General features: G+C 39.9%; 1 long non-coding RNA gene across 1 annotated transcript; it reads left to right on the forward strand.

The window, feature by feature from the left end:
• The first annotated feature begins 234 nt into the window (after window positions 1-234).
• Window positions 235-5,822, forward strand: LOC143770332 (uncharacterized). Its single transcript, XR_013214599.1, has 5 exons — window positions 235-350; window positions 1,797-1,875; window positions 2,247-2,612; window positions 3,234-3,330; window positions 4,104-5,822. It is a non-coding gene; the product is annotated as an uncharacterized LOC143770332 (long non-coding RNA).
• Window positions 5,823-9,227: the final 3,405 nt, after the last annotated feature.

Consider the following 9,227-nt stretch of genomic DNA (forward strand, 5'->3'; position numbering starts at 1 on the left):
AAAACATGTATGTGTAAGCGGTACCATAAATCGTATTTATTATATCTGGGGAACACTGATGTCTGAATGAGGCCGTAAGGGCAAACATAGACCGGAAGTTTCATTTTGGGTTAAAGATTTGAATAAAGATATCCCGCCTTTATCATTAATTAAAAGACTCGTCTGATATAATTACTATGTATTGTAATTCAGGAATGTGAAGACTGGATGAAGGCCATGATTAACTACACCCTTTGTGTCAGATAGAACAACCTCCAATACTGATTCTTTTCTGGGTATATATTTGCCTGTGGAAACATCTCCAACGATCTTGCAGAAGCTTCCAGCTCCAGACGGACGTAATCATCTCGGTGAGTCTTCCTCATCATCATGTATCAACATTCTGGTGGTTTTGAGTCCATGAGATATGTATCGTGGGATTATTAGCTCTGATATTAATATAACTGCTGTCATTCATCACTTATAATTATATCATGATGTGCTATCCATGGGGAGATGTGTAAATCTGCCCTTGACATTAACAGAACGAGTTATCATGATGCACAAAACAAATAGCTAATTAGCCAGTTGGATAGAAAAATATATTTTTCTTTAGGCTTTATTTCAAGACATTTGTAGATTCCTTGTATTTCTTCGGCTGAGGGCTGAGCCTTTTTTTGGCACGCCAGGATGTTTTTCTGATTTATGCAGTGATATACACTGGAGGTAACAGGCTCAGACTGGCCAACAGGACAACAGGAGAATTCTCCGGTGGGCCACTGTGCAGGAATTGGCAAGCACCTTCTTTATGAGCAGTGGACCCCACTGATCATAAAGTGATGACATACCCTATGGTTATGTTCTACTCTGCTTCTTCTGCTATTTGGTAAAAGGACAAAGGAATGGACTGATGCACAACTGCAGGATCAGACTACGCAGACGTCGTTTTGTAGTCTGTAACCTATGGAGACGCATAGGAAATATCTACAAAATATCGGTAGATGGATTTTATTCAGACCATATTAAATTGATTATACTGGTGGTGTAACCTAAGCAATTATGCTTAAAGAGAGCTCCTTCTGTAAACCAAACCCTGGGTGTTGCTCGCCCACATCCTGGGTGTTACTCTCCCAAACCCTGGGTGCTACTCCCCAAACCCTGGGTGTTGCTGCCCCAAACCCTGGGTGTTGCTTGATTATCATGACCTCACATTGGCCCCAAGATTAGCAAGCTAGACCCTTATTATGTCAAAACAAAGCTAAAAACAGGCAGTTATTTTTTTCCCATTATCCCACCCCCTCAAAAAAAAAAAAAAATGTTATTCAATATATTATGAAAAAAAGTAACACAGTAATACATTTTCTGAACCCCAAAGTGGTGCTGTTAAAGACACAAGTCAAGAAAAAAAATCTTCGAGTTTACTTTTCACATTACCATAATTGTATCATAGAATCCTGTGAAAAGAAATCCCAAATTTCAATGGCAAAATTGCTGTTTTTTTCTCCACCCCCCCCCCCCCTTTTCAGCTTCCACCTTCCCAGACAAAAAAAGTAAACAAATAAATATTCTTTACAACACTACCTAAAAATAGTTGTGAATAATATGATAATGTTAAAAATGGGAAAATAAATTTAAGAAAAATAATTGGAATTCAGTGATGGAATAGTAAAAAAAATTGGGTTAATTGTAAAAAATTGGATCAATTGTCAAAATGACATTGATACATTTTTCAATTTCACAAAACTTTTACAATATGGCATAAAGACATGCACTTCATTTTTGTTCTGATTGGTTTTTTTTTCATTTTTTGCACTCAGATCAGTATTTCTGAAATCTAGAAAGTAAGGACGGTCTCCAGTATGTCATCTCCAATCTTCCGAGGATTTGTACTGCTAGGTAAGGAATAATGTGAAGATATTCCATCAATTATATGTGAACTCATAAAGTATATATACAGTAATATGAATGCACAACATAAAAATTATGACATTCCGAGCTAATAGCTGTAATGACTGGGGGAGCAAAGATTATGTGGATGTTCCAGAGCGGGAGTCGCTTTTTGCAGTGATTCTCTGCTTTGGTTACTTGAGGGAAGGGGGAGTATATGCTGCTCATACGCCATAAGAAATGGAAGACATTATGTAATTTTCGATGATTTTAGCTGTTAGTATAAATCCACAATTTTCTATATTATTTTGATAATAGTGAAACATTTTTATGTCAATGTTACCATCTGCACATTAGACTAAGATTGTTTCTTTTTTTAGGTTTGCTGTGTCTTTGGGTGACCCCAACGGAGCAGGCACTAACAATAACAATAACAAAGGATAAAAATCCGGTCGTAGTCGGTCAAAATCTAACATTAACGGTTGAAGGAATATCTAACGTATCTAAAATTACCGTTGTTTCCTGGTACCAATCCGACAAGGTAGATCCAAGTAAACTGATTGTTGGAAAAGTGAAAACTGCTCCAGAAACTAATCTAACATCTGTAATCGCTGACACCGGAGCCGTGATTGGGGATGCCGATAACATCTTATTCTTTTCATCATTCAAAGCACCTGCTTCAAATTTGTTAACAGTTCAAGTAGTAGTTGATACAGAAGTGGGAACAGCCACCACTTCATTGTACAGTGAGTATATATAATTCATCATTCCTTAAGAAGTTTTCCTGATGGATATGTTTGATTTATTGCTTTAGAACCTCGCTGTTGATAAACTCTGGCACTGTAAATGGAAATCTTGATGCCAGCCTAAACAATGAAACTTCTTTTCATTTCTCTTAACGAAGTATTGAAAATATTCTTCAAGTGACTGTGAGCTATTTAACTTCCTAATATGCCTTTTATATCTAGTCATGAATTCCCTACATACAGTTAAGAATTAAAATTCTGTTTCCCGCAGCCACCACTAGGTGGAGCCTGGGAGATTGCAACACATAATAGAATTAGTATGCAAACAAAGCTCCTGGGCTCCCTCTACTGGTGGCTTCAGGCAAAAAAAAATGTCATTTTACTCTGACTTTGTAAGTATTTGGAGCCCTGTATCTATGAAGTTCATGTGTGATAATGGAGCATGTAGACAGGAGTGGTGGGTATTATAAACTTGAAGACAAGTATGTCATTGGCTGCTTGGAGCAAAACTTTTATTTTTTTAATATACTTTCTACAGTAGGGTAATTATGAGTATAAAACATCAGATAGGGAACATTTTGAGACAATTTAATTAACAGAAGTTAATTATTCTTTTTCTAGGTTCTAGCACAACCGCAATTTCCTCTACCATCCTCCTCTTGGCCGCAGTGCTGTTCTCATCACTGAGAGTCCTCTGAAAGGGAAACGACAGTAAGAGGTAAGTGGCCATATCTGCCCTACAGCATCTCAGACACAGCCAGGCTTATTGATGATGTACAGTATCTGCTGCTTCTAAAGTCACTAACGCGTTTCAGTCCGATTTGCTTCAGACGACCCATAGACAACCCGGTAACATAAGATGGGTGGTCGACTAAAAGAGAATTATGCACCAAGCATACGGAACTCCGTTGTAATGATAGATCAGACATTGAGCTTCTCCAGTATGGTTAGTGTTATGCAACTGGTTACGCTAGTGGAACACAACTTGTTAGTGCTATGCAACTGGTTATGCTAGTGGAACACAACTGGTTAGTGCTATGCAACTGGTTACGCTAGTGGAACACAACTGGTTAGTGCTATGCAACTGGTTACTCTAGTGGAACGCAACTGGTTAGTATTATGCAACTGGATACGCTAGTGGAACGCAAATGGTTAGTGCTATGCAACTGGTTACGCTAGTGGAACACAACTGGTTAGTGTTATGCTACTGGTTACGCTAGTGGAACACAACTGGTTAGTGCTATGCAACTGGTTACGCTAATGGAACACAACTGGTTAGCATTACGCAACTGGTTATGCTAGTGGAACGCAACTGGTTAGTGTAACCCAACTGGTTGCGCTAGTAGAACACAACTGGTTAGTGCTACGCAACTGGTTACACTAGTGGAACGCAACTGGTTAGTGTAACACAACTGTAACAGTAGAAAGTTCCTGATTTTAGGTGTTATTCTAAGATGCATAGTAATAAATTATATTTTTTTCTCCCACCAGGAAATCTCCTGCAGGATCCTAGGAACATAATGATTCATACGTTTTGTGATGTCTTTCCTCCATAATTTGGCACAGTCCTTGCCCAAATAAATTAACTCCATCTGCGTTATTAATAATAATAATAATAATAATAATAATAATAATATAAGGAAGTAAAAGACTGATAAATCTAATAGGAAGAACGAATCGTATATGTTTACCCCTCACTGTCCCATAAAAAAATAAGATGGTGAGTCCCATTGGGCCAACACCAATATCACTAGTTACTACACAGTCCCTTAGTTTTGTGCTTTTAAGGCTCCATTTACATCACATTCAGTGAAACTTCACGCATGCCATAAAAGATGACTAGTAATTTTCCAGCACCCTGTTAATGGCAGACCACTGCTTGAATGATCACAAGTGAGTTGACCTTGTGAGAGGTAGTGACCTGTTCACACATATGTAAATAAGAAGAGAAGGACATAAAGAAGGGATAAAATCATGGAATAGACAAAAAGGATCTAACCAATTAAATAATGGGAATGGTAACAGCAGGAGAAGATGAGAAAGCTGATTTTGTGGGAGAAAGTGACTTGCTCACTCATATTCTAGAGAGAAGAAAGCTAAAGTGGTTGGGTTAGAGTAATGGAATGGACAAAAATGTCTGCAACCAGTCCAATAATGAGAATCGTCACAGCAGCAGTAGTAGAGTGTGCTGACCTTGAGAGAGACAGTGACCGGTCTGCCAAAATTATTGTTATAGTAATCAGAGGACAGCACCATGGGATAGATAGAGATAAAACAGTGTGCAATCAATCAGAAAATGGGGGTGGTCACAGCAGCAGAGGATGAGTGTGTTGATCTTGTGAGAGACAGTGACCTGTCTGCTAATATGATTATTAAAGAAAGTATAGGAATGCACATGGTAGGGTCAGCAATATAAAATAGGTAGAAAATACAGCATGTGATCAATCAGATAATGGCAATGGTCACAGCAGAAGGAGACGAGTGTGTTGATTTTGTGGCACAGTGACCTATTCTTTTGTGTGATTTTATTGGTTACACAGAGGAAATGTCCTGAACAGGGTTCTCAGGAAAAACTTTTATTTTCTTGTTTTTTTTCAATTCTAAACCACATCACACCAGACTACAATGAAGTAAAGCTATAGGAATATGGACTCTCATACACGGGAACGGCTGATAGTTAATGTCTTCCCAACTCTACCCTGTCAGATGATGTTGGAGGAGAAAAAGATCTGGCATGTTGGATTTTCAGCATCCGATCCTTTTGTTCTCCAGAAGATAAGCCGCTATCAGTCGAGTGCTCCTGTCTACTGGCGGATGTTGGCAGACAGCCACCTATTGTGTATTGTGCGGGGTCTTCTGCAAGAAAAAAAATCACAAAAGTCAGAAGAGTGAAAATGCCTTGTCATCAGCCCAATAGATAATAAAATACACAAATGATTTTTTTACAAAAATACCATGGGCAGAAGAAATGATTCAGTGGACTGCTATGAACATTATTACCTCAATAGTTATCCTGTTGGACACATCATTATTATGTATTATTATTATGCAATCTTATTATCACTAAATATTATTATGATAAACGTAACAAGAAACTCGGCTGGAGAGAGTTGAGTTGACGCTATGACCACGACGCTGGATGTCTTACTGTTTCCTAACTAAAAGGGTTATGATTGTTAAAATAATTTAAATAAAGTTATAATCATGAAATATTGGATATTCTTTATTGTCAAATTCCCATCTGTCTAAATAAAGTTTGTCCTAGAACTATACACATGGCTCCTCCTTACCAGTCTGCATGGTCCTGCTACTTTGAACAACTTTTTCTTACACATTGGCTTAGATAGATAGAAGGCGGCTCCTATAGAAAGGGCAGTCCTACATTGACGGTCACCTATTTCACTGATCTTGTCTTTGCCTGCGCTGAATATATTGTATGGCAATGAGTTTCCAACAGTCATAGTTTCAAAACTTTTCAAACTATTGGAGAGACTGTATCCCCAGAAATGTTTAGACATATTATGCTCAAAAAAGGATTGAGGAACAATACACAAATCTTTTTTATTTGTATTTTTTCTTTCATGTTTAGTAAATTAATCAGTATTCACCTTTCCCTGTTTTGGTCCTTGGCCATTGCAAAGCAATATCACTTATAAAAATAGGAATAATTGACCTTAAAAACGGGATCTGTTACAATGTCAAAATTCCAGTTTTTACTCTTTATTCTATTCCTGCTGCTTACCTAAGTATTATATTTTCATTTTTTTTTATTCTCCATACAGTTCCAAAGATCTTTTATATTTTTATGGTCTTAACATAAAAGTGTGGCTCACAGGGTAAAATAGAGCAGGCTAAAGACACACCCCAGAGGTTCCTGTGAGACACTTCCTCTTAAAGCAGATATCTGGGACTTTGAAAAGAAAAACCAAAGTGCTTAAGCACTAACAGGCAGGTAGTTGTGACTTACCTTCCTATTGTGCCTGGCACCGTTCTCCACCGGCACGGAGTGGTCATTGACCGTTCCTGCTGACGATTTAGCAACTTCCGCTGATGTCACATCGACAGAGCAGCAGTTTCTTTTCCGCTCTGCTCTTTTGACAAAGTGGGAATTTTGATGTCATGCTGATTGACAACTTGCTATGGAAGCTGGTTGTCAATCAGCATGATGCCAGCACACCACACTGTCAGCACAGCAGCCTAGAAGAGGAAGTGCTGAATCTCTGGCATTAGCAGTCAGTGCCCGTTCCATGTGGGTGGAATACAGTGTCGAACACAACAGGCCGGTAAGTAGCAACCACCTGCCTGTTAGCGCTTAGGCACATTTTTATTGCACAAGTCCCGGATACATTCTTTAATAAAGCCATAAACGCTAGCACAAAATAAAAAAAGTAAAGCTATGTGGATGTCACGGGAAGCCTAGGTGGGCAAGAGCTAATAACCCGGGCCCCTGCAATTTCCCTCAGACTAGGGAAATCCTGACTGACCCTCTACCTAGAGTTTACACTGATGGTGTGCATGGCTAGGCCTCGAACATCACCCTGTCTCCTGTTTCAACCCTAGGCTGAAACCACGGCCCGCCACCCAGTGAAAAGATTATACACCAATACCCACAGTTAGCACAGACAAGGATAACGGAAAAAATATACACCACGCCGCAGTCACTCAGGAATACACTATAAATGCACAGGGCAAAATAAATACAAATATAGGAAGGAGAAAATAAGACAAAGGGAAATACACCACCAGATATGATACTCCAACTCCTAGCTCACCACTCCAGACCGAGATAACCAAGCACTAGACAGAAGCTATAATCGGTGACACCCAATGTTCAGAAGAACTATTTAAAGGCAGTGGGCGTGGCCCAGCTTCCAATCCGAGCACCAGCTAAATTAACCCCGGACCAGCTAGATAAAATCTAGCCGACGCCACTGAGCACATAGTGGACAAAAGCGGAATTACCGCTGTCTGTCGAACACCCTGGTATGAACAGCGTCCGACATGACAGTGGAATTATGGTGAATTATTTAAAAAAATACTCAGGGCAGCAGTGTGAATATAATAAGAGCAAAACAATATGCTTACTTTTGACCAGTTGATAGGTTTTCTTTGAAGACTACAGAATTTTTTTAATTTTTGCTTCTCTTCATTCCAATGGTACAGTTGATTAAAGGTTTGCATTTTAATTAGGGCAGTCATGTACATATTATTAAATTAAATTTTAAAAAAAGTTGAGTGCAAAGGAAAAAAAGACAACAGTGTTGTCATAGTTTTTATTCTTTATATTTCCTATCACTTACCACAAAGCATAACTACCGTAATATGTTACTTTATTCTATTTTATCCATGCCTTGCATGGCTCATGTCCTCAACCTAATGGTACAGCAATTTTGTTGCTCTATCCCAGCCAGGATGTCCTGCTGCCGAAAGCATGGTTGCTGCATTCTCATTTCTGCCATTAGCACCCTGAAGGTCATCGACTTGCATCGATCTACCGGTTAACCGTTTGATATGCGATGTGCAGACACGGTGGAATTTCACTCCACACATGTTGCAGCGACCGTGGCAGCAGCGATGAGCCCTGCTGCAGTATGTCCTTTTGCATAGTCTGGGTCAACGCAGTTCAGACGTGGTGCATATCACGCTTTCGGAGTGGGCACGGTAGAAGGACCTCTGCATCCTTGTGCACACTTTGGAAATGGCTACTAAGATAGTTAGCACTGTTGATGCCATCATCAGCATCACTATTCTGGTCATCTACATGCTGGAGCACACTTTGAATAGTCTGTGGGAGAAGGTGGTGGTCCCAGAGGAAGAGGTGGAAGTAGAGGGGGATGCAAAAGGGATAACAACATCTCTAAGTTCAAGACTGTCGTCACACAGGTGGGTGCCATGGGAGGGTGGATACAGCGATCGAAGGGGGGCTCATGGTACCAATCTGTTAGTGAAGGTGCAGGAGCCGAGTAACAAATGGAAGAGGATGAGGAGGAAGAGGTGATGGGTGCGCAACAGTCAGGAGATAAAGATAATGATCCTATCTCTGTTGCCTGTGGTTGGTGGGAGGGGATGGAGGAAGCAAGCAAGCTTGAGTGTTACCCTGCCACCAACACACCATAGACTGGGACCTCATGGACTGGGACATTTTTTTTTAAATGTTTGGACTCCAAGTTGGGTCTCCTTCTTGTGTGTTGCCAGTAGCAGTAGGCCTCCGAGACCGGCAGGTCTGCACTTACTTTCAGTCAACTCCCTGTGTTACTACCCTTAAATGTTTCTAACAATAGTAGTCTACAAAGCTGACATTTGTGCCACCTGAGTGTTGCTCAGCAAAAAAAAGCAGTTAGAGCTGTTGAATGAGGTGTTAGGGCTCCCAGCAATCCAGGCCTACATCGGTCCCTCACCCACCTCGTCTTAATTTAAACTTAAATTCAAAGCTCTAAATGCTAACGCAGACCCCAATCTCTTATGGCTGACTGCTGCCGTGCCATTATCAAATTTCTGCTGTGGATGAATTGATCGGTCAACTACCTGTATTACTATCCTTACATTTTTCTAACATTAGTGGTCTACCAAGCTGATATTTATGCCACCTGAGTGTGGCTGAGCATAAAATCAGTT

Source organism: Ranitomeya variabilis, chromosome 4, assembly GCF_051348905.1.
Source record: "Ranitomeya variabilis isolate aRanVar5 chromosome 4, aRanVar5.hap1, whole genome shotgun sequence".
Classification (NCBI taxonomy): Eukaryota; Metazoa; Chordata; class Amphibia; order Anura; family Dendrobatidae; genus Ranitomeya; species Ranitomeya variabilis.